This window comes from Petaurus breviceps, unplaced genomic scaffold (assembly GCF_028583685.1).
Source record: "Petaurus breviceps papuanus isolate PSGF00001 unplaced genomic scaffold, PetGlider_PUasm1.0 190, whole genome shotgun sequence".
Taxonomy (NCBI): Eukaryota; Metazoa; Chordata; class Mammalia; order Diprotodontia; family Petauridae; genus Petaurus; species Petaurus breviceps.
Window position 1 is genome coordinate 424,116 of NW_027185810.1, and position 27,038 is coordinate 451,153.

The 27,038-nt window shown below is 38.3% G+C and overlaps 1 protein-coding gene across 7 annotated transcripts in view; it reads left to right on the forward strand.

The window, feature by feature from the left end:
• The window catches only part of PHACTR1 (phosphatase and actin regulator 1), a 695,847-nt gene that overhangs the window by 398,267 nt on the left and 270,542 nt on the right, over positions 1–27,038 (forward strand). The window lies entirely within an intron of this gene.

A 27,038-nucleotide genomic window follows, 5' to 3' on the forward strand; every position in this document is an offset into this window, starting at 1 on the left:
ATTTGAACTCACAAAGATGAGTCTCCCTGACTCCAAGTCCAGCACTCTATCCACTATGCCACCTAGCTGCCCTTCATTATTTGTAAAGATAGCAATAATAACTGACATTTATATAGCCCTATGATTTACAAAGCATTTTCCTTCCAATGATTCAAGATCATCAGTGGTCTAGTTATTGCTGTCTCAGTGATTCGAGAACCTCCAATGAATAGCAGTTTCTTCCCCATTACTTTCTAAAACGAGAAATGTACCCTAATTAAAAAACAAGCCAAAAAAAGTTCAACTAAATTAAAAACAAACCCCAAACACCTCCAAGTTATTGAAATCTTCCTCTTTTTCTATATGAAGACCAGAATGCTATGGGGGAAAAAACATGTTTTCTTATCTGATAAACCAAAATTTGGGTTTAGATTTCAACTTCTACAAATAAAGATATCACCTTCCCCTACTCCCATTCCCCAGCATAACTTCTAGACATTGTCAATTTTTTTCAAGTGTCAAAAGAGTATTTAGGGAAGAAAAGAGGAGAGAGATGAAACAGGAAAATAGGGTTTTTTAAGGCTAGTGAGAAGCCAAGACATAACAAGCAATAACTTTAAATGTCATTGAAGAACACTTCAGCAAACATAAAAGCATGATGACACACAACAATATGAAAGCCTATAATAAAGTACTGGCTACTTCATATCTAACTCCCAAATGATTCGTGAATAGACACACAGCACAACTTGGGCAGCCTCCATTTAAGATCCAACAGAAGAGAGGATTTTTTAAATCAAATACTTATTGATCATCTACCACATAGTATAGCATGATGGACACATTCTAATTATTCTTTCCCTTTCATTCAATTTGTTTACAGATTTAAAAAAAAAAGATATAGGTTGTTTTCTTTTCAGCTAGAAAGCACAACCTGAAAAAGATATTTGTTTCATGTTATTCTGGCTAATTTACCTTTTTGCTCACATCATTGGTCAGTTAGAGCAACAAAGCACTAAATGGAAAAGTTTAACATGGCACCAAACTAAGCAGAAATCTACTCCAGTGTCCTCTTGAAATGTAATCTTTTCTCTTTTTTGGTACAGGAGACCAACTTCATTTTTCACAATTTTCCAGAAGAGGACTATTAATTGAATTTTTTAGAAAAATGAGTCATATTTTTGTGGTGATTCATTTTGTAAACCTAATTCCTTTTTCTCACAACCCCATTCTTGCTTTGATTTCACTAATTATTATCAGGATTTTCAAAGAATGTGTTTCTATGTAGAAGAATCCACCTACAATGTGTATATGTCATCATTTTTTTAAAGTATTGGTCTATTTCAGGATTAAAAGTAATTTCCTGGTCAGCTGAAGGTGATTCAAAAGTCCTTTTTTTTTTGCTTTTTGGAGGGCAATTGGGGTTAAGTGACTTGCCCAAGGTCGCACAGCTAGAGGTCACATGGCTAGTTTTTTGTGTTGTGTCTGAGGCCATATTTGAACTCAGGTCCTCCTGACTCCAGGGCAGGTGCTCTGCTCATTGTGCCACCTAGCCGCCCCTAAAAGTCCTTATTTTTTTAAGGTTAAAAACTGAGGGTTTCTTGGAATACCTTCCTCAACTACTTCCTGCTTATCTAAGTCATCCATTGTCTAGCTCAAAACTTACTTTCTACATAAAGTCCACTGGACAACTATAATGCACTGTCAGAATTCTAGATATAACACACCTTCATACAACCTTGTTCACATTTCTCTGGTACATTTGGATTAGGGATAGGGAATGAGCCTGCAATTACACTGGTAGACAGAGCTTCTAAATGAGAAAACTCCATCGACCGATGCAGGTTGGCACCTTCTCAGTAACTTAAAGCTTTATTGCTTACAATTCTACTCTTAGAGAGGTGAAATGACTTACCCAGGGTCATACCACCCAATATGAGTCTCAAGTGGGCCTTAAATCCAGATCATCTTAACACAGAAGCCAACACTGCCCCTCTACCATGCTGCCTTTCTGTAATCAAGCTACTAAATCATAGGTTCTTTGAAGGCAAAGATCATGTTTCATGCTTTATTATATTCCCTAAATAGTGCTAGACATATGCTACTCAGACTCAAATGATCGGAGATCTCATCAATATAGGTATTCTCTCTGAAGATGCAGATCACAAACCACCCATCCCTGTCTTTTGCTTGGATAGCTAATTGCTATGAATAGCGTGTTGAATTTGGAATCAGGACTATCTGAGGACACAGCCTTCCTCAGACATGGATTAGGTATGTGACCCTGGGCAAGTCACTTGACTTCTCTCAGGCTCCATTTCCTCATCTGTAAAATGGACATAATGCTTCAAAACATTGTTATGAGGATGAAATGAAGTGACAAATTTAAAGCTTTTGCAAATCTTAAAGTTATATAAATGCAATTTGTCATCACTATGATCATCCAACATGCCTCTTGTTCATGTTCTCCCATAAATATACCGAATAGGTTGGGGATTTTCCACACTTTTTCTGGACATGAAGTGCATGAGATGTCTCAACATATGAGAAATCTATCTTTCTTTTCTCTTTTAAATTTATTTACTGTTTCTTTTTCATAATTCTTTGTTTGTAATGGGCTATAATTTACACCCACCAAACATTTTCCAATTTCCCTCTTTGTGATACTAATAAATTAATGAATGACTATATGAATGAATAAATGAATTATGAAAAAATTATTAAGAACTTATTATGTGTCAAATACTATGAGATACAAGCACATACAACAAAAACAGAAAAAAACTGGTATTTTAAGGTTAAGTATTTTAGGGAGAAATTTGTGGTCATTAAAAGCACTTTGCAAATTTTCTTCCTATTCAGTTCTGAGTCTAACTCATTATCCATTTGCGGTGACTGTAAAACAAAGTGGCCCTTCCTGAAACTTAGTGCACTAAGGTTTGGGGAATATCTTGTATATATTGGTGTATGAACTAATGCTCTAGGTTTTTGATACAACTGTATATCATAGTATGAATTGTAGACATTCTTTATCCTCTTGCTTTTTTCCTGTATAGAATAGTTGGGCCAAAGTCTTTTGAATGTCAATAGATATTTTTAAGGAGGCTTTGTAGTGTAATGGGACTTGAAGCAATTAGTGTTTTGTCATATGAAAAGAGGAGTATCTGTAAGAAGTTTTTTAACTTGGACTCTACACTGGTTCTCTCCCATAATAGTAGAAAACAATTTTGATTATGCATATATCTCCCTGTTTGATGATTTGTCAGATATTAATGATCAGAGAATCAAACAAGATTATCCCTATTGTAATATCTTTCAGAGAATCTTGTAGAATTTTGACATTAACTTGGAAAATAACTTGTTAGAGGAGAGCATTTAAGATAGCATTTTGCTCAAATCAGCCACTTTTTTAAAAAGTCAATGCATAGTAAGTATAGTGGAATCTTGCACTCTCTACACATTTAGTCAGTTGGGTGATGGTAAAAATAAGATCTGAGGAACCAATCAATCAGTAGACATTTATTAAGTCATTATGTTCCAGGTATTGTGCTAAGCACTAAAGATACAAAAAGAGGTAAAAGGCAATCTGGAACTTCAAGGAGCTTGTAATCTAATGAGGGAAACAATATGCAAACAAGTGCATATATACAAAGCCAACTATATACAGGATAAATAGGAAATAATTAACAGAGAGAAGGCACTAGAATGAAGAGAGGTTGGGAAAGGCTTCCTATAAGAGGTGGGATTTTAGTTGGAACTTAAAAGGAAGCCAGGGAATTCAGTAGGTGGAGCTAAGGAGGGAAATCATTCCAGGCATTGAGGAGAAGCAAAGAAAATGCTCAGAGCTTGGATATGGAGTTTCCTGTAAAAGACATAGCACTTGTGAAAGACTACCCATTGCCAGTACTTTCATCAAGGATGTTTTCAGTACATGTGTAGATTATTTTGGTTTTTTTGGAGGGCAATTGGGGTTAAATGACTTGCCCAATGTCACACGGCTGGTAAGTGTTGAGTGGCTGAGGTCAAATTTGAACTCGGGTCCTCCTGACTCCAGGGCCAGTGCTCTATTCCCTACACCAACTAGCTGCCCCTAAATTATTCTTATAATAATGAGAAAGTAGGCATATAGATCAATGGTTATTGATGTTTGCTGTTCAGGTCTTTACTTATTTTTTTTTTAGTAGAAATAGTGTCAAAGATTTTTTTTCCCATAGTTTTGGTATATTCTTCAAACATGTTGAAAAATCAGTTCCTCAACATCTTTGCAATTGTTTTGCCTGTAGCATGGACCTCTCCTGGGCATTTTGGATTGAATACAGCTGTTTTTCTCATCTTTAATTCTCTTTAGTACCATTTCTGTCTCTTCTATAGGCACACCTGGGATTATGTTGTTAGAGTTCATGTCTGGTAACTCCACTGGTTAATAAGGTTAAAAGTTTGTCATAAAACTCTTTGATATTTTTCACTTTTTATTGATCATATTTTTCTTTCAAGTCTCATTCTTAAATGCCCTCTAGTTGACTCTGCTTAGCTTGGTCTCCCACCAATCTTTCTTTAACTGATTTTTTCTCTCTCCTTTTCTTCTATATTTATGAGGGGATACTGCTTATAATCTCCTACCATACTTTTCTGTAAGATTTTATAAATAAATTAACATTCTAAGTTGGTGTTTCCCTTGACTGCCATCTCTATGAATTTGGTGAGAAAACCAGATTTTTACTTACTGTGCTTATTTTAAGTCCTCTGGTCTCTTCGTTGTGGCAGTTGATCTATCTAGGTTAAACTTCAAAATGAATGTATGATAATTGGGTGCATGTATGTGTGTGTGGATCTGTGTGTGTGTCTGTGTGTGTGTACACACACATCCCATTTTTGGAATCAATAACTTATTTTAGAAGATCAGGCTAAAGTTGTTTTAGTTTTCTTCCAGGTCCTTTTTGTTTTCATCTAGTTTTGAATCAGTTTGGTCTTTTGTACTAACCAGTTAATGGCCAGTTCACCCAGTGACTAATGATTTGTAAGTGACCCCAACATCAGTAAGGAGCCATGTTATGTATTTAAAACATAACCAAATTTTGGAGATATTATCTTATATTTGACATAGCTAGCCCCTTCCCATTCTTTTCTTGAAGAAAATATCCATATGAGACTTGTGTGTAGTCTGAAGGTCTTTGACCTCTCTCTTTTCTTATTTCTAATTGATGTTTTCCAAATTTTTTTTCACTATTTTTGAATAAATTCTGGCTTTGCAGTAACCTACTATCAAAGGATATGATTTAATTTCAAGAATGATACCAAATTCTTTATCAAGCTTCTCTTTTTTGGTTGACTACGATAATTTTGATGGTGTCTTTTCTTTTAAATACTTATCATGAGTCCTGCAATATGAAATTACCTGATATCTCATGAAATGATGTTCCCTATTGCCTTTGAATGCATGATAAAACCAACTCCGTAAACTCTTTTATTTGCCTGATGGGGAACTCATGACCCAACCTTCCATTCAGCTACAACTTCCTTCCATCTTCTGGTTTCACTTTTGGAAAGAATGACAGAATTGATAAGATTCTGTTCCTCTAGTAACATGTCCATGTGATAAGTACCTAATAAACATTGATAAAAAGTGCCGAAGAGAAAGTACAATATCCATACCTCAACCACCTCAGGAAAATGGGGAACGGAGATGCAGAAATTGTTCAATCAACTAGGGAAAAGAAAACATTTAGGAAACTATCAATGTTATTATGGTTCATTTTGGGGGTAACAGGAAGATGAATTTTATCTCATAGTGAAGTAATAAAAATTATACAGAATTCAGTATACTTATATAAGTATATTTACATATATGTGAATATATGTATCACAGTATATCTATATATCACAGTATATATATAAAAATATATCACAGTATACTCTATATAAGTATGTACTTATATAGAGTATACTGTGAAATGTATACCTACTATAATCACCTCTCTAACTCCATCCCATGCAAGTGATTCATTAAATTGAAAAGCATTAAATATTAATTATAAATATGCTTATTTGAAAACTTGCATTGGGCACTATTTAATTTCAAAATAGTGGATTTAACTGAAAGTAAATGTATAAACTGATATCCTTTACTAATATACCCTTTTGAGTTTTAAAAACGATCAGATCTTGTAAAGAATAACATGTGATGAACATGGAAAGTTAAAGAGTTAATAAATTAAAATAGTCCATGAAAATTCAATTAATTGGAGACATTGTTTTCAGAAAAACTTAGGTTCCCTGTGTCCCCATTGTATTAAAAGAAATGTAGAAGTGTATCTTCCAGGTAAAGGGTAGAGGTATGGCCGTGAATCCCATACCCTAATCCTCATCTCCATACAGGACTGTGCCTGGAAAGGAAAAGGAATTGCCAAAAAGGATTGCCTATTAGCTAATTGATTTTCAAAAGAGGGGGAAAGATACTTCCAACTGAGCAGGATCTCATTTTTTCTCTTTCCCAGAAATACCCAGAGTAGGCTGTGAAAGAAATGCCCCCCAAAAAATGCAGTTCGAAGAAAGCAGTATTCCATTTTAATATGTTTTTGAAAGTTAGACTCAGTTTTGTTTTTCTGAGCCAGCTCTTTAAAAAAAAAATTAGTATTGTATGTGAAAGGAGGAGGGAAACCTGTGAATTATTTAAGTGTTGAACAGACACTGACTTACTCTTAATGAACATTAAGTGAATGTTTTGTTGAATTAACCAAAAATTGGACGTTTTTGTCTCCTTGGCCATTCAAATGCAGACCAAATGGATGAGAAGACAAAGACAGAGATAGGGACAGAGACAAGACAGTGATAGAGAGACAAAGACAGAGAGAAAGAGAAACTATTCCTTATAATTTTTAACTTGGGAGGAGAGGAGAAAAGGCTGCAGAAAAAGTGTAGTATGTACATAGCCATGATCTTTGTCCTATATTTTTGTTTCTAGTCACGGAAGAGGAGTCTCAGAGCTGACCGACATTCAGGAAAAAGTAACCCAAGGCATTTACTCAAATTAAATGAAAGCAATCACTGATAGGGTTCCTTGATAGGGCAATTAAAGCCAGGGAGATTTTTTTTAGAAGCCTGGGGCTTTTATCATCCTCATTTAAGCAAGTCAGGGATGCAGATTTGTCTTTCAAGAAGATAATCAACAGGTTGTATGCAGCAATGGAATGGGACATACCAAGAGAGGTAATGACTTGAGCTGAGGTGGTATGGGAGACAATTAGACATACAGGCAGGAAGCATAACCAGAGAAGGCCCAAGGGCATCAAATGAAGTGGTATGAACATAATTGGAAACTGGTAGGAAATGTAGCCACATTTTTCCTTGGTAGGAATATGTATTATTACTAATATATTTTAACCCTAACCCTACCCTACATCCAAACTGGATATGAAGCAGCTTCAAAAATTAAGTATAACATGATCAGGCCATTAAGAATCTATCGGTGAGCCATTATTAAGCATTTAAGTATTTACTATGTTCTAGGTATAGCTCCAGGTGCTGGGCATATCAGTATATTAATCAACAAGTATTGAGTACCTATAATGTTACACACATACACACACACACACGCATGCACAATGGCAGGCACTGAGGAGATGAGTACAGATTGAAACAATCCCAACATGCAAAGAGCTAATATCTTAAGGAGGAAAACAACATATGCCTATATAGATACATACATTTATCTATCTATCTATCTATCTATCTATCTATCTATCTATCTATCTATCCATCAATCTATCTACATACACACATACATGTACATAAACACACATAAGTATAATATATACAGCATAAGTAAAAATTAATAAAACTAAGGTATAAAATTTATTCTATAAATTAAAAATAAAATAAAAACAATTTAAAAACAGACAGCTGAATCATCACCTTCTTGCATGTAGCCTTTCCAGTTTCCCCAGTTGGTAATGTCTTCCCCCTCCTCTCATATTGTCCCCCTCATCAGAATATAAACTCCTTGAGAGCAGTGACTATATTCTATTATCTTCCTAAACTCTCCAAATTTGCCAATAATCTTTTAATTGCCAAATAGGATGGTGTTTTTCTCAGTCCTCGTACTTCTGGACTTATCTACTGGATTTGACGCTGTTAACCATATAAAAGAGTGAAACACACAGTAGTCTGGAAGGGGAAGCACTATCTTTCAGAGAAACAGGCTTCATGCAGAAGTAAATGCTTGAGTAGAATCTTAAAGGAAGAGCGGTTCTATGAAATTTAGGTAAGGGGGTAGTACTTTCTTGTCACGTGGGATGAAAGCATGAACAACAGAAAGAAGGCCAGTTAGGCTGAATGACAGAGGATAAAAGGGGAAGTAGTAGCCAATGATGATGGAAAACAAAGGTTGAAGTCAGTTTGTAAGTGGCTTTAAGTGGGAACTGTGAAGTTTGTATTTTATCCTGGAGGCAATAGGAGGCCTCTAGGGTTGATTGAGTGGATGAGTCATGGTCAGATCTGTATGTAAGGATAATTACTTTGGCAGGAATTGTGTAGGATGGACTGCAGTAGTGAAAGTTGGAGCAGGGAGACCAATTAAGGGGCCGTTGTGAATCTAGATAAGTGGTGAACTAATGTGGCAGCTGCTGTGCATGGAGACAAAGGGTCGTATGAAAGAAACTTTGCAAAGGCAGAAATGGCAAAGTTTGGCAATTGATTGAATATGTGAGATGAGGGATACTGAGTTGCAGAGGATAATGCTGAGATTATGCACTTGAGAGACTCGAAGGATTGTACTTTTGACAGAAATAAGGAAGTTTGGAAGAGGGGAGATTTTCAAATCAAAATGATCAGGTTCAAGTTTTAGATGTATTGAGTTTGGGATTTCTTCGGGTTGACCAGTTTGAGATGTTCTATAGGCAATTGGTGATCCAGAACTGAAACGTAGAAGAGGGATGAGGTTATGATGACCGGGAGCTTAGAGGGAGAAGAGAAAAGGACCTTAAGGAACACTCATAATGACTGCATTGCCTGATATGGATGATGAGTCTGCAAAAAAAGATTGGGCCAGCACAGTCAGACCAGGTAGAAGGAGAACCAGGAGAATGTAGAGTCGCAAAAATACAGAGAAGAAAATATCCAGAAGTTTGTTAACAGTGTCAAATTCAGGAGATAAGTCCAGAAGTATGAGGACTGAGAAAAAGGGCAAACTGTTTGGCAATTAAGAGATTATTGGCAAATTTGGAGAGTTTAGGAAGAAAATATAATATAGTCCCTGTTCTTAAGGAGTTTGTATTCTGATGAGGGGGACAGTATAAGGGGAGAGGGAAGGCATTACCAACTGGGGAAACTGGAAAAGCTCCATGCAGAAGGTGATTCTTGAGCTGAGTCTGTTTTTAAATTTATTTTTATTTTATTTTTAATTTCTAGAATAAAACAAGCATTTCCATAACATGGTATAACTTTTTAAAGTCCTAAAGGGAAACCAGGAGTTCTAAGAGGCAGAGGTCAAGAGGGAGTGCTTTCTAGGCATGGTGAACAGCCAATGCAAAGGTGCAGAGATGGAAGATGGGGTATCTTATGTGAGGAAAAACGAGAAGGCCAGTTTGACTTGACTGTAGATATCCTTTCTGTCCACATATAAGGCACATCCAAAACCAAGAATGTGTGTTTTTGTGAAACAGATACCACTGATCCTGGCAAAGTTTTAGGAATACCCACAAGCTCTACAAATTTCAATAATTCCATTTATACTTCCATAACCCTGGTTATGGCTTTTGCTAATTTGAATCATATACACTATCCTTCACATCATTTTGCACAAGTCAGATTTAGCCCTCTCTTAGTCTGACCTATTCTGTTCTGTGACTATTGGTCATCTATGTACTCAGGGTTTCTGCTGGGTGTTCAGGGGCCCTCTGGAAACAGTGGTGACTGTCTGGCCATTTATTTTTTGCATTACCCTTCTCTAACACTCTTGATCCCCAGCTGTGTTGACAGTCTGCTTTTATCATTTGGAATGTCAGGGGAAATCTGTAAGATCCTTTATGGCTGATTTCCCTAGCTCAGTGACACCATTTCTTCTCCAAGTCACAAATGGTCCCTCCTGGGCAGTTTTACTTCAACACCTTCAAAGCCAATTCTCTGGGCTATTGTGCAATCTAATTTGTCTTTCAGAAGCAGCTTGAAATTAGTGACTAACACTAACATTTTTAATAGCTGTGCTATGAGAATGCTATCTGTATTACTTACTGTCTATGATTCCTAAGGAAGTATTACCACGAGGAATGATTTCTGACGGAGAAAAATTAAGGGTTGCATTATGCGAGTTTCTTTCCCATGTGGTTTGCAATTGATAGTCTAACAGGTGCTGGGTCATCCTGTCATAGCTATAGGACGGAAGGAAAGAAGGAAGGAAGGAAGGAGAGAGGGAGACAAGGGAGGGAGGGAGGAAAGGAAAAAAGGAAGAAAGGAGGGAGGGAAAAGGAGGAAAGAAGGAGGGAAGAAGGGAGGGAAGAAGGAAAGAAAGAAAGGGTTTATTAAGTACCTATTATGTGCTAGGCATTATGTTTGGTGCTTTACAAAATTATCTCACTTGATCTTCACAATAATCCTGGGAAGTAGGTATTATCATTCCTCAAGGATAGTTTCTGCTGAGAAAAATTAGGTGTTGCATTATGTGTGTCTAAATTCATATGGCTTTGCAAATGATATTCAGTCAAGTGCTAAGTCATTCTGCCACAGCTATAGGAAAGAAGGAACCATTTTATAGTTAAGAAAACTGAGGCAAACAGAAGTTAAGTGATTTACTCAAGGGTCACAGAGCTAGAAGTATCTGAAATCAGATTTGAACTCTGGTCTTCCTTACTCCAGGTGGAGCACTCAATCCACCATACTACTCAATTGTACAGTCATGTCCTCATTACTGGTGATCCTTCTGTGGTGATGGAAAATGAGGAGCGATCCCATCAGGGAGCTGTCTAAGGGGTGGCCAGGAAATTTAATCCAAAACCACCAAAGCATTTGAGATGCTGCTCCTTATCCTTCTATTGGCAGCTTCTTGTGATCCAGTAGAGGGAAAGAAGATTCTTTGTAACTGTAAGGTGTCTATGATAGCTAGGAGAAAGTGCTGTTAATGTGAGTGATCTTTAACAAAGGGGGGGTTAGCCTCTAGGATGGATATAACAGATGGATTTGTATTAAGAAATGATATTTTAAGTTTATCCTGATTGGTGGAGTCAAAAGTATCAAAGAGTATCTTTATCAAAGCAACATTATAAACTTTCTTGTTGTTGAGTTTTTCTCAGTCATATCCAACTCTTTATAACCCCATAGCTTTCTTGGCAAAGATCCTGGAGCCAGATTTCCTTCTCTGGCTCATTTTACAGATGAAGAAACTGAGACAAACAGGGTTATGTGACTTGCCCAGGGTCACACAGCTAGTAAATGTCTGAGGTTAGATTTTAACTCAGGTCTTCCTGACTCCAGGCAAGGGCACTCTATCCACTGTGCCACCTAACTGACCCTATTAGGTATTTAGGTAATCTCAGAGGTAGGCAGAAAGGTATTTAGGTCATGTCTGTCTTCCAGGGAACTTGGAAGTATTTAATGGAAAAGAGGTAGCATGATCTATTGGAAAGAGCAGTAAACTGTTAGCAAATTGACCTTCAAGTTCTGGCTCTGCTGCATAATATGTTACCTTGGGCAAGTTGGAAGAATGTAGTGGAAAGAAAACTGGATTTGGAACCTGGAAGACCTGGGTTCAAATCCCGACTCTACTATTTACCACCTCTGTGGTACCGATCAAGTTAGGACGAGATGAAACAGGGCCTAGCACAGTAGCATATAGTAGATAAGTAATAAATGTTTGATGATTGGTTGATCAATACCACTAACGTACCTTCCAGCAGTTTAACTGTGACCCTAAATCACCCAAACCCTTGGGGGTTCAGTTTCCTCCAGCTACATGTGTGTACATGTCTTACTAGTCCTACTGAATTGAAAGCTTCTAGATGACAAGGCCTGTGCCTTTGTCTTCCCCTCTCTTTCCCAAAGTGCACAGAGTAGCCACTTAATCTTTCTATAGTCAATTAAATCTTTGTTGAATGAATGGATGGGAGAATAAGTGAATCTTCTAAGTGAGTCAGCTGATTTCTAAGGACTTTTAAGGCTCTGAAATTCTGGGGAAATAGTGGATTAGAGGGGAATGAACATAGTAGGTTTGTAATTAATGCTTGTTGATTGATTGGCATTCAACTAGAATTTGTTAAATGCCCACTTTGTGCCAGGCACAGGGTGTGTGGGGTGTTCAAGGAGAACTAGCATCTCTGGTGTGACAGCTTCCTGAGTCCTTTTCAGGGCTGCTCAGTCACCTTTGGTGTCCACCTGTCACCCAACTCTCATCTGTGGCTCCAGGAAGCTGTAGCATGCACAGCAGCTTCCCCCATAAACCACCTGGCTAAACCAGGTTGAGGGTAGCTGACAGACCGACCTCAAAGCTGTTGGTGAGGTAGGAGGATGTCTGCCCCAAGCATGTGAAGACTTCCTCCAGCATAAAAGGCAGATGAGAACAATTATCCCAGTGACCATAGAGGCAGCTGAAGCAGGTACTGTGGAGAACTTAGAGCTTGGTCAAACACTGAAGATGCCAAGGTCATCCACTTCAGCCTGGTCATCACCAGTTGCCCTTGCTGTTATCCTACCACTGGACTTCAGTGAGTCTAGAAGAGAGAGGTGAGGCTGATGATTCTGCGCAGCTCTGCCTCCTTTAAATCCAATTCACTCACAAGTCAAGACATCCCTCCATGATGTCATTGGTCCCCTTCAAAAACAAAGGATGAACAAGAAGTACTAAGAAATGGGAAAAGTTCTTAAGGATATTGCAGTTTGCTAATGATTGGACTTGGATTCTATGATAAGCCAGCAAAAGAGATGGAGAATAACCAAACAGAAAATAGGAAAAACTCAGAAAGGAGAGAGTATCTAAAAGAAGAGGGTTCTATTCCAATCCGCAGAATCAATCTCCCACATTTACATGCTGTTTGACTCTGGAAAGTTACTTAGCATCTCTCTCATTTGTAAAATGGTTATAATACTTGCAGTATGTAATCACATGACTCAGGCCTCAAATCATTCTTACTGTTATTTTCTGAATTCTGTCACTGAAGAATGCATTTTAGACCTTAAAGTATTATGCAAAAGCCCTGATCTAACAGCACATATTTCTTAAATGGTCTTTGGGGATGGCCAGTGAGCCAGGGTTACAACTGAATAGGAGGAAAAACACAGGCTGGATCACATTTGGTAAATCACACAGTGCTTTCATTGACCCTTAACTTCCCTCTGACATGCATCCATCTTCTCCTCATGATGTTATTTGACCCTGAATCATGAAACACCAGTCTTAGAAAAATAAAAATTGTAAATGACCCAGAGAGGAAATGGAAAGATACAGAGTAGCTAGTATAAGCTTTAACATATTACCAACAATGACTTGAGCATGATAAGTGGTTTAAAAACATCATTTAAAAAAATAAATGAGCTGATTATGTAATGAGATCAAAGAATTATTGATGAACAGTTCGCTTGTTTCGTTGGGATGCACAACATATTAAAAGACCCAAAGGAAGACCTTCAGCATGCTAGTTAGATGATGATATCCTCACATGGATTATTAGATCATGGATCCTTTGAAGCATTGCAGTGTGAAAATTGTCTAGATATTCACTTCTTCCTAAGATAAAGGACTCTAGATGTTCATATCAAGGTCTCTTAGTTTCCTGACTCAGGGAACATTTGGTTTGTTAATATTTTATTCTCATAAACCCTCTGAGTTTTTTGCCAATATGGCAGAAGGAAAGGAGGAATAGTGAAGAATGAAGATATCTAAAGTAATCCCAATGGAGCTATGATCTCATCAATTTGGATGTACCTTCCAATGATGCAGATTATGCTAGGTATGATGGCCCATGCCTGTGATCCTTGCTCCTGGGGAAGCTGCAGCTGGTGGACTGCCTGAGCTTGAGAGTTATAAGCTACAGTAGGTTAAATCAATTGGATGTCCACACTGAATTTGGTATTAATAGGGTGAGTCCCCTGAATCAGGGGCCAGAAAATTGCCTAAGAAGCAGTAAACTAATCCAGCTCTGGAATGAAGCAGGTCAAAGCTCCTGTTGTAATCAGTGATGGAGTCAGGGCCATGAGTGACCAATCATTACACTACCAGCCAGTGTAAGACAGGGAGACCCAATCTCCAAAAACAAAAAAAATAAATGATACAGATCATAACTCCTCTATTCTTCCTGCTCATCCTGAGTTGCTCTCAAATATCTTTCCCATAAACTTACCACAGGGGGTTCACCCAACATGAAGGAGACCTTTCTTGATTTTTCCCAACATTGAGTGTACCAGTACAGCACTCTTTCTGCCTTACTCCTCACACTTTTCATAGGACTAACCCAACTTCTCTTCCAAATTTTCATAATTTCTTCACAGACATTCTTAATTATTTCTCTTATTCCTGTTCCTCTAAACTCCTTAGTGATCATATGTTGCAAACTTCTTCCACACACCAGGAATTGCTCAGTTGCTCTATTTTCCCTTGATATTCAGGGACTGTCATATTCCATGCAGCACGGCCCAGTGACAACTGTGGTCAAATGTTAGGAGTAAAACAATGAGCCTGTCATAAAGTTTGGGGTCATTAAAGGAGCTTTGCAATTTCTGGATAGCAGTTGAGACCACTAAGAATTTTTATTGTGAAAATCAGATTAGAAAAAAAAAATATATATATATATATATATGACAGCTTTGAAAAATACAAAGAATCCCATAAATATCAACCATTGCTGTTCTTGTTGATGATAATAATAATATTACTGTTATGTTACTATGCCAGTTTTAGAGAAGGGAATGGGGGAAAACTTAAATGTGGAAAAATAATGATGCCTCTTTATATTATCTAACATTTTAATGTTAGATTTACGATTAGGACTCAGGGTCTCTAGATTCCTAGCTTAGGGAATATTTGGCTTGCAAATGAATTTCTTTTCATGACACCTCTGAGAGTTTACCTAACACCCTATGTCAACTCTCCACAAAAAAAGGGAAAGGGAAAGAATCTCATGTTTCTGCCCTCCAGGCACTGTAAATTTTAAAATTTGAGAGAGAAGTGGAGGGCAAAATTGAGAAGGGTACATTAAAAAGTAGAGCTAGGTGATGTGTTTATGTGTCTTGTTCCTAGACTCATAGATTCTCAAATTCTATGGAAGCAGTGGAATTTAGAAGAATGAACATTGTAGGCACTTAATAAGTGCTTGTTGACACATTGAGTGAGTGATTGATTGGACACAGATTCCATAATGAGCTAACAAAGAAGTCTGAGAGTTAGATAAGTAGGAGATAAGTTGGTAGGAAATTCTAATTCAACCTCTACCTGAACAGGAATCCCCTCTGGTCATTCAGCCTCCACTTCTGTCCATCCAGTGACTCACTACCCCCAGAGTCAGTAGATCCCACTTTGGGACAGCTGTAACTCATTGGGAAGTTTTTCCATTTAAGGAGTCCAATCTTCCTACTGTAATTCTATCAATTGTTTCTCAGGCTAACTGACGGGAACACACAAAACAATTCTAATCTCTTTTCTAGGGGACAGCCCTTCAAATACATGAAGAAATCCATCTTTTTCTAATCAAGACTAAATATCCCCACTTTATCCACATTCCTATATCCCCCTGCTGCCATTATGAAGCAAGTATTTAGAGAGTCATAGCTCTAGTCTCTGGGATACCCCTATCACAAGTCAAATTGCAAGTCCAAATGAATAATTAACCATCCTGCCTCAGCATTTTGGGGACAGATAAATCAGGATTCTATTGACATCATACTCAAACCAATGGTTTTCTTCTTTTTTATGATCTCTTGAATGGATAGGATATAGCTTTGATTACATCTTCAAGTGGTCCTGGCCTCAGCTAAGACAAAAGTACTTCCCCACCCCCAAATTCCTAACGAACAGATCCAAAATGGTACACCTGTCAGCTACAACTGAGAGAAATGAGGAAAATCGAGGAATAAATCTTCCACACTGGAATTTTTAGATTTGGAATGGACCTTCAAGACCGTTTCATTCAATCCATTCATTTTACATATGAGAAAAAAGGCCAAACGAGCTTGTGAATTGAGTGAGTCACAGAGTGAATCAGTTCAAGAGAATCAGAGAATATTAAATTCTGGAAGATCCCTTAAAAATCCATCTAGTCAAACACCTTCATCTTACATATGAGTAAACAGAAACCCAAATGCAGTGATTTTTTTCCAAGGTGACACAGTTAGGAAAGTATAGAATTGAAATGAATGAACCCAGATTCTCTCATTCTGCTCTTTCTACTACCCCATGCAGGTCTGCCCTGGATCTGAGTGGGTTGGAATTTGGGGCAGGGTGGAGCAAAGTAATATTTCCTAGAAAGGATGAAATAACTAGCCAGGACAAAATGGAAACTTTCTATTTAAAATTAAAAACAAAAACAAAGGCCCCAAAATGTTCTAGTGGCCAATAACGTTGAAAGGAGTTCTGAAAGCAAACTAGATGCCCTCTTCCATCCAAGAAAGAAACAAAACCCTGTCGCATGATAACTATTATTAATTAATGTAGTTTGGCCATTAAGGAGTAAAGATCATAGCTTTGGAGCTGGAAGGGACCTTAGAGGACATCTAGACTCATACACAATCTTTCCCCCCCATTTTGTTTTATTTCTTACATTGAGAATAAAAGAAATCATTTTAAAATATTAGTGATCATCATTATTATTAATATTATCATTAATCTCATTTGATTCTCACAACCATATTGGAGGTATGTGCTATTATTATCTTCATTTTACGTTTGAGGAAACTGAGGCAGGGAGAAGTGACATACCGAGGGTCACATAGCTAGTAAGTGTCCCAAACTGAATTTGAGCTCAGAGCTGCCTGACTCTAGGCTCAGTACTCTATCCCCTGCACCATCTAGCTGTCTAAAAGGCTAGCAGTAGGAAAGTGTGGTCATGATGCTTAATGGGAGCCTGAGAAAGGGCTCCATCATAGAGAAGAGGGGGAAAGAAATGTGATTATTTAAAAATAAAGAAAACCCAAACAGAGAAAATTATTCTTTTGTGCAGTGAGCAGCTTCATAAGGTTATCTGTCAGTGCTGTTCAATAGGCAATCTGAGTGGCTATTGTTATAGGTGCAGGGAACTGATGCTAACGTATTGACCCTGCCAGCCACAGGAGGAAACAATTAAAACAGTTTGGCTGGAGTCACACACAAAGCTTTCTGTAACCCTGAGAATGAGCTGTTTGACATTCCTGAGGAGTCACCCAATTCTCCTGCCATTTGGACTGGGAGTGGAAGATGTTAAGAAAGAGCCATGATCAGAGGCAGTCTGTAACTTAGCTAACTGCCTGTGTTTCCCTGAACAAGGGACCACCTCCAGTCATCCTTATCTTCTCTGGTCTTGCCACTAGCCCCAGATGGCTCCAGAGGAGAAAGGGAGGCTGGTGACTTTGGACAGCCCTGCCTCACTTAAATCCAACTCACTCACCAGCCATGGCATCACCTTCCTGATGTCATGATCCTCTTCGAGAACAAAGGACAAACACAACAGTTCACCTACCAGCTCCCTTCTCTTTAACATGAGACATAATACTGGACCTACCTTCTTCACAGGTTTGTTGTGAGGTTCAAATGAGTTTCTGATTTTTAAGCTTAATGAGGGAATACCAGAGTGTCCCACACAGCAGCCGTTTCTGGGAACTGGAGACAACTTGATGAAATGTCATTAAGCCTTGAAAACCTTCCTACAGATGCCCTGTTTGTGGCTGGTGAGAGACGATTATGGCAGAGCAGGCTGAGATGGTCCACCTCCAGAGTGTGTTCAGCAATGAAAACACTTCTTCTTTTGGATGGAAAATACCATAGATCACTCAACTGTCTTTGGCTCTGCTTTTTATCTAGTGATAGTGACAGGTTATCTTCCCATGGTCCTTTTGATCATGACTAAGATGAAAAGTAGCTGCTTCTTCGGTCTCTCCTCACCCAGGCTGTGGTTTTTGTATCAGTTTCCCAGGAGGTGTGTGTTCTAGGCCTGTTTGACCCAATGAGATCACAAAACTCTAAGCATCCTTAGGCAGAAGAGCAGGAGTTGGGCTTGAACTCTGTGTTCCTTCTCTGGCCATTTGTTGAAGCCACGAAAAGGGAGTGGTCCAGTTTCTGGATACCCTGGCAGGGTCCAGGCCTATATGAGCTTACCATTGTCCATTGTTTTATACCCTCCTAGCTCTGAGAAGAGAGAGACCTTTGGGGTGATACCCAACACCTTTGTTAGTTGTTCTCCTTGGTTCTCAAAGAGGACCAATGACATCAGAATGGTGATGTCTTGACTTGCAAGTGAATCGGACTTAAGTGAGGCAGGGCTGGGCAAAGTCATCAGCTTAGAAAATTCAAGACTATAACAGACCATAACAAGCAAGTTAAAGTTCTTTCAGTGGGATAAGAATTCTCTCCTCACTAACAGGTCGTGGCATAAATTTAGAGTTAGAGAGGATTTTAAAGATTATCTAGTCCAACTCTCAGGCAGCTGGGTGGCAAAGTAGATAGAGTGCTGGGTCTAGAGTCAGGAAGACTCATCTTCCTGAGTTCAAATCTGACCTCAGCCACTTACTGGCTGTGTGATCCTGGACAAGTCACTTCACCCTGTTTGCCTCGGTTTCCTTTTTTGTAAAATGAGCTGGAGAAGGAAATAGGCCACTACAGTGTCTTTGCCAAAAAAAAACCCAAATGGGATCATAAAGAGTTGGACATGACTGAACAACAACTGTAAGGGGATATACAGTTATATCATACATATGTGATCACTCTGTGTGTCTGACTTAGTCACTCATCTGCATTATAATTGATCCCTAATTGGTGCGGCTAGGTGGCACAGTGAGTAGAGCGCCAGCCCTGGAGTCAAAAGAACCTGAGTTTGGATCTGGCCTCAGACACTTAACACACACACACACACACACACACACACACACAAAACTAGCCGTGTGACCTTGGGCAAGTTACTTAACCCCAATTGCCCTCCAAAAATCAAAAATAAATAATTGATCCCCAATACATATGCCCCACAACCAGTATTGTAAATATAATCAGAGAATCCCTCTTCTAGGATAGAGCTTTGAGAGGGAAGAAAGTCAAGGACCTCTGAAAAAGGTTCCAGGCTAGTCCTCAAAAGCCCTGAATGGAGAGTTGGGGAAGGAATGGGTCTCAATTCAGTTCAGACTCTCAAAATTTCTCTAGTGCCCTTTAAATTGCTGTGTGCACTCCCTCTGGTTGGACTGCAGACTGCAGCCTGCCTAATTTGGGAATGCATTCTGTAGAGCATTTGCTAAATGCAGCAGGTTTCCTGTATGAGGGCAATAAAACTCTTCTTAAAATGCAAGTATTATCTGAGGATAATACCAGAAGCTAATATCATCCAGTGACACTGTAGCTCTAATTAGGAGATTCAATCTTCTCTTCTCACTAGTGAGAGCCAGGGAGGGCTTGTCCAAGGCTGCCTTTGGCATATGCATGGAAGCTCAGGAAGTTTAATTCATCAACACCTCCAAGGCATGTTTCTGTTGTGGCTTATGAGGGGCATCACTTTTCCTTCTCCCCATCCCCAACCATTCCTTCAAGATTTCTGTGCATCATTAATCCCTACTTTCCTCTGGTGAAATGGAGGAAATTCATGGCATGCTTGGTGATACATTAATCCCTTCACACCCATACTCATCTTGCTAACATGAAGGATGGCAACATTCTTTACATTTATCTCCTTTGATTTTCACAACCACTTTGTGCAGTAGGTCAGTGGTATCAACTTCAAATAACAGAGTGCCAGGAATCTATATATCAGCATCCCTGTGGGCCTCATATTAATTTTAAAATAGGATGTTATCTATGTTTGGTTGTATTTTTATTTATTATGTTAAATATTTCCCAAATACATTTTAAATCTGATTGGGGCCCATGCTGAGGTAGGTAACTTCATCATCTCCATTTTGTAGATGAGGAAACTAAAGGTGAGAGAAGATAAATGACTTGTCAAGGGCCATACAGCTAGTAAGTGTCTAAGGTGGGATTTGAACTCAAGGTTTTCTGACTCCAAATCCACTCCTCTGTTCACTAAGTCACCTTGTCAGCATCCAAAAAGTTGGACTAACACAGAGACAAAAATATCCTTAGAAAGATCCAGGCTATAATTAGGCAGCTCCATCTTTTCTCCTAGGATTCCCTGGCATGTTAGATGATCACTTGGTGAACCACACTCATATGTGTGTGAGTTGGTGAGGACCAGTTCTTCACCATTGGCGGGTAAGGAACTCAGACCTTCTTTATATTTTCTCTTCTCAGTCCCATGAAGTTGATAGTTAGTAGTCAGCAGAATTTTTATAAATGCTCATCCTATGGAGAGAAAATACATCTGGTTAGCTCAGGCAGCATTCCTGTTCCCAGCAGAACCATCCAGGATTCTAGAGCACAAAGTGACATGTACCTCTGCGGTCATGGGAATGGACCTCTTTTAGCAATGCCAGCTAGCCTAGGGGGCAGGCATAGCTTCATCTTAAGTTCAGCTACTGCTACTACAAAATAAGGATTATAAAATCATGACTCAAGGCCCACAGGGAGGGCCAGGCACTTTTCCCAGCTCCCTCCATGCCAATCCTGATAAAGGACAGGTTGGTAGCAATGCCCAGAGGCCCTGGTATGTTGCCCCCCTTTTTCTGATCTGTAAATAAGACAGGACTGTGCTTGTTTACAGTAAAGACTATAAGCACTATATATATTGGGGGTGGGGGGAGAAGAGCAAGGCTGTGAAAGTGTCCCACAGAGTCTGCTGTTAGGAGTGGGTGGCACTGCCCACTCCCAGCCAAAATTCTCTGGAAGCCACAAAAAAAGAGGAAACTTGGCCAAGTGATGGAGAAGATGTGCCAAAAACTAAGGGCATCTCACTTACATGTATCTTTAGTTTTTCCTCTCTCCCCCAAAAGGACTATATTATATGGGCACAAGTGCTATTTATATTTCTTCTACAATTTATAACCTTCATAAGCAGTTACTAAAGGACTAAGCAGTAACTTAGTTCCTATAGTTACTAAGGAACTATAACAACAGACTGCAATGCATGTACCAAACACTAAATTCAACAGATAGCTATTGAACCTCTATTGTGTGCAAGGCCCTACAGTAGATGATGAAATGTTATTTCTTGTCTCCTCCGTTATTGGACAGACAATTGTAAAGTGTCCCACTGTCTTTGGCGGTGGATTTAGAGCATAGGGTAGTTGTGTTTGTTTTTCAGTTGTGATTTGTTTGAAGGTTGTGGTGGTGTTTTGTGGTAAAGTCTTGGTGATTTTCCTGGTGGTGAATAGTCAGAGAAGTTAGAAAAGAGCCATAGGGGATGATTAAAGAAGCACAGAAACCCCCAATCTCCTTTCCAGCAGCTTCCTTAAATCTCCACATTACTGGCATTTGGATTAAGATTGTAGATCATTCCTAAAGTGTAAATGATTTAGCAGGTCAGTAACAGAAATCTATTATCAGCCATTAACACCTTAGCTATAAATGATAATGTATCTCTGGTCCCTTAGTTTAACCCACTCCCTTAGGGACTATTAGATGATAGAGATCCTTCATTTTTCTGTATGTATGTATTTTTTGGAGGGAAATGTCTCAGAAAGGAAAAAGGCACTTTTTTGCCCAAGTGCTTAAAAGGGGAACAATTAATTCACCTTTTTTTACAATTTTGCTTAGGACTGGTCATACTGCTGTACTTTGATGTATCATTTTTGCATTTTTTTTCTTTGCAATTAGAATAACAGTTCAAAACAATCTCCTTGTCTCTGTGTGTCGATCTCTGTCTCTCTCTGTCTTTCTCTCTGTGTCTCTCTAGCTCTCTGTCTCTGTATCTGTGTCTCTCTATCTCTATGTACGTATGTATGTATGTATGTACATATTCTCCATACCACGCAGAGAAACCGTAAGCAAAAGCTACCATTTGGAAGAAAGCAGTTTCTATGTCTGGGGTCTGGGATCTTGGAACAAAAAGTTTATTTTTAACATGCTGTGGTTGTCAGTGCTCAGTCCTAGGATGTGCAGATACCAAAGCCTAAGAAGGTACTGTTTTCATGGAGCCTGTGGTACAGTTGAAAGAGAACTGACTCTGGAGTCAAAGAATCTAGGTTCAAATTCCTCCTCTGCTAACTGCCTCTATAATTTTGAGTAGTCACTTAACTTCCTTGTGCCTCAGTTTCCTCATCTGTAAAATGTAATAGTTAAATCACATGACCACCATGGTCCCTTCCAACTCAAAATCATATCCCTATAAATGGACTTTTAATATGGCAGTGAAATCATTTATCTTGGAGAGAGGACCAGGAAAATGAAAGAAAAAACCTACCTTCATGTAGTAGGCAATTCCACATAATAGCTGCCAGGTTCCATGAGAACAGTTTACTCTGCAAAATTGTGTGCCGCCTAAAAAGCTATATTCTTCCATTTAGTGGTACTCTCTAAATGGTGAGGCTTACTTTGTGGTGGCATTTGCAACTCAGAAAAGAGGTAATCCTGACACAGAGGGCAAGAGAGCCAAGTGGGTTTGGGCAGCTCCACTTAAATAGATGCCATCTAATCTTTGAGGGATGTGGGGCAATTATGGCACAAATACACTTGGCATTCAGAACAGCTGGTCTTAAGTGCTTACAGAAACCTTTTATTGGAGCCCTGTCATTCACCTTTGGCTCTTTAATTCTGCTCTCTATCTCTAAGAAAATGTATAGAGTTATACCAGATGACCGTTGAGGTTTCTTCCAACTTTGGACTTCTGTGCTCATCACTGTGAGGGGAAGTAGAGCTTAATGCTTACTATGAGGTTAAAAAAAAGTGAATATAAGAGGACCCTATGGGGAGGCGAGGTGGCACAGTGAGTAGAGCACTGGCCCTAGAGTCTGGAGGACCTGAGTTCAAATCCAGCCTCAGACACTTAACACAAAAACTAGCCATGTGACCTTGGGCAAGTCACTTAACCCCAGCTGCTCTCCAAAAAGAAGACCCTACAGGTTTCTCAGAGTAAGGAACATGTCTGATAGAATCATATAATATGAGCTGGAAAAATCTTAGAGATCATCCAGTGCAATCCAAGATGGCAGCTAGGTGGCGCAGTGGATAGAGTGCTGGACCTGGTGTCAGCAAGTCTCATCTTCACGAATTCAAATCTGGTCTCAGACCATTCCTTGCTGTGTGACCCTGGGCTAGTCATTTAACCTCTGTTTGCCTCAGTTTCCTCATCTGTAAAATAGGTTAATAATAGCACCTTCTTCCAGGGTTGTTGTGAGAATCAAATGAGATAATAATTGTGAAACATGGTGCTGGGCATAGAGTAAGTACTATATAAATGTTAGCTATTATTGACATTAATTATTGTTATCACTGTGTTATTCACAACTCTCCTCTGACACTGGCTTTGAGCAATTTACTTAACCTCTTGAGACTCCCTTTCTTCATCTGTAGCATGGAGATAATAATACTGTACTACCTATCGTGAAGAACATTGTGAGGCTCAAATTCATTATATATCAATTATATACATTTTGTATTATATATAGTTTAGGCATATTTATATTACATATCCATCTTTATATTTATATGAATTATATAACAAGCATACAGAATTACATATACTTATTATATAATTAATACAAATATAATTATATAATTTGTTCCTCGCTATATATTTATTAGTGATAGTACAACTTTGTGAACTATAAAGCATTATACAGCTAAGATATGATAAAATAACTGACATATATGCACGGATACATAATACTTTAAAGTTTAAAAAATGCTTGTTCTCACAACAACGCATGAGGTAAGTCATGCTAATATTATTGTTCCCATTTTACATGGGAACCAACTGAGGCTCAGAGAAATTTAGTGACTCTCCCAAGGTCACACAGGTATTAGATGTTGGAACCTGGGTCTCCATATTCCAAGTCCAGTGCTTTTTCTACTATATCACAGATGAGACAGAGCAGAAAACCTTGAATCATTCTTCTTGAAAAGCTGAGAGAGGATACTTTCCTACTCAGTATGATCTAATCCAGTAGCTCCGTGGGACCCAGGCATTTGATGTTTTTTTGTCAGAAAAAGCCTTAAAATGAACTCTAGCCATAATCAGAAATATAAAGGTTAAATAGAAGGGTATGTCTTCTTATCAAGGCTTCCTTTCTTAACCACTTCTCTCTTTATCCTCTGAGATCTTACCCAGATCCAACCCCCCAGGTCATCCCAAAAGCAGGGAGTCAAAATTTAGGCAGTTAAACGTTCCTCAGCCTCAGGCAATTAAAAGGAGACATAAATGAAGGGTTTCCTTTGATTCTTTCTCTTCCAAAGACTGAGTGAAGTCATCCCCAAGACTGCTGCCCTGGAAGATATTGAGAGTTCCATTAAGGTCAAAGGGGAACAGAGCTGCCTGGCTCTTAAAGGAGTATTTTCTTAGATTTTAGAGATGGAAAGGATTTCAAGAGATGATCTGGCCCATGGTCTTACCCTTGGGTCAACTATCCTTGGTTCTGGCAAGATGATATTGCATCTACCTTGTGTCTCAGTGAATACCCCTCTGCCACTGCCCCTAGTCTTTGGTTATGTAGAATTATTGCTTCTGGGTACTGTCTACTCTGGGAAAAGCCTCTTCAAAATGAGGAAAGAAATTATCATAAATATTGCTTGTCTGTTCCTTCTGACACCTGTCCTCCTCCCTTTCTCTCTGATCTTTCTTCCTTTTTGTGAAGTGCATCACTTTATTGTGTTGCTTCTGTTTTATCTGTCTTGCCAACAGAGTTCATTGAAGTGATCAGCGTTTCCTCATCAAACTCAGCCCTTCATTATTCTTTTGTGATACAGCAGTAAAATAGAGAGCCAAGGCCTATAAGCAAATGGGTTTACAAAAGAAAAGTAATTTGGACAATTAAAAAAAATAAACCAATTGAATCTAATTAATGCACTATGCTCACAGGTCACTGAAGGCAAGAGATGTAGTCTGCATTTAGGAGATGAATAACTTGAGTTGAATCAATAATACGCTTAATAGGAGTCCATTTAACTACTTGATTATAATTATGCCATAACAGCAATTCTTCAGTTTCTTGTCGCTACAGATTTCTTAAAGGCTCTCCTAATTTTGTGTTATGGCTACTTAGCTGTGTATATTTCTGAGGAATTGTTCCTTCATTTAATATAGATGTGGTTATGAAACAAGAGGGTTTCCACAAAATTGTAAAGAATATTCACATTCATTACTTGACTGATTGAGTCTATGAGCTGAACTTGACTAAATAATATAAATACTAATGAATCATCCCCATTTTTTCAAAGGGAGTCCATGTATTCGTCTTCTTTCCCTCTCCATTCCAGCAACAAAAAGTGATCTGAGTTAACAACTCCAGCAGTAAAAAATTATTCCAAGCTTGGGGCAAAGGAGATCGCATGATGAAATTAGGCCACAGTTTTAGCTCTGTAAAGTTTGTTTTAAACTGACCATGGGAGCTAGCTAAAATCATTTCCTATAGAAAGCCAAGATTTTGTTCTTTTCCACCATGGTTTGTGTATTACCCTCAAAGAACCAAAGTATTCCTGAAAAAATCGGTATTTTTGCCTATTAGTACAAGTAGGTGATTACTGGTCAGGCATATTAGAGAACAGTTTCAAAATTATTAAGAAGCATGGTAGGCAGACTCTAATAAGATAAAAGTTAATAAGAATAAATATAAAATCCTTCATTTGGGCTCAAAATGTCAATTACATAAGTAAAGATTACATTATATAAAGTAAGTTACCTAAGTATAAAATGATATATTATATAAAATTAATTACATAAGTATGGAGATTACCTGGTATAAAATTAATTACACTTCAAAAAATCACATATAAATATATATGTGATATATAAATATGGAAGTTGTAGCTAGATAATTATTAGCATGAAAAATATCTTAGGCTTGTAGCTACAAGTTCAAAATGAATCAGAAGTGTGACATGATAGTTAATTTTTTTAAATTATCTTAAATTGCATTAATAGCATTTCCACTGTTCTTGCTACCTTATATCTGGAATGTTCAATTCTGGATACCTCAATATAAGAAAAAATTAAACAACTTGGACTATGTTCAAAGGAGAGTGACAAGGAATGGGTAGAGTGAAAGTCAAGCCATACAGGGATTGGCTGAAGGAACTGCATATATTTAAGTTGAGGAAGAGAAGACTTAGCAGGAATACGGTTCTACAGTTGCCTTTAAGTATCTGAAAGTCAACCATATAGAAGAGTGGATTACTGAAAAGATATTATTAAGTACTTACTATGTTCTAGGCACTTTATTAAATGCTGTGGATACAAATATAAAAGGAAAATAGTTCCTCCCATTGTAGAGCCTTACATTGTACTAGGAGAATAAAACACAAAAAGGGGAGTGGACAGGGACTTCAAAATGACAGTGAATGGAGTCTTCTGACAATTTATTAGCATATGCTTTCCAGGAATGGTTGTTAAGTTTGATTATGGTTTGTTCCTACAGCTGTTGGTGGAAAGGGGGGAGACAGGAAGATGTCAGGGCAGTCAGAGGTAAAGCCTGGGATGCCAGAGGATGGCATAAAAGTAATTGCAGATACCTGATACTGAATGGCACTTCCAGGAATTAAGAAGACAAAGTGCTTATCACACTCTTTGGCACATAGAAGGAACATAATAAATGTTTGTTCCTTCCCTTTCACCTTCCTGTTTAGAAAAGTGGATTCTACCCACATCTTCATCTAGTAAATTCTTTCTTTAAGCTTCAGTCTCCTTATCTGAAAAATTCAGACTGCATAATATTTTTCTCACTAGGAGGTTGTGAGGAGTCATTTGAAATTTTTTGGGAAAAAGGAAATTAGATAATTGGGGCTTTTTAGGATGGAACCACTTTTTCTTTGCGTTAGGAAGAAAGCTGCTTCTTCAACTATAAACTAAGGGAGTCTCTCTCTATGA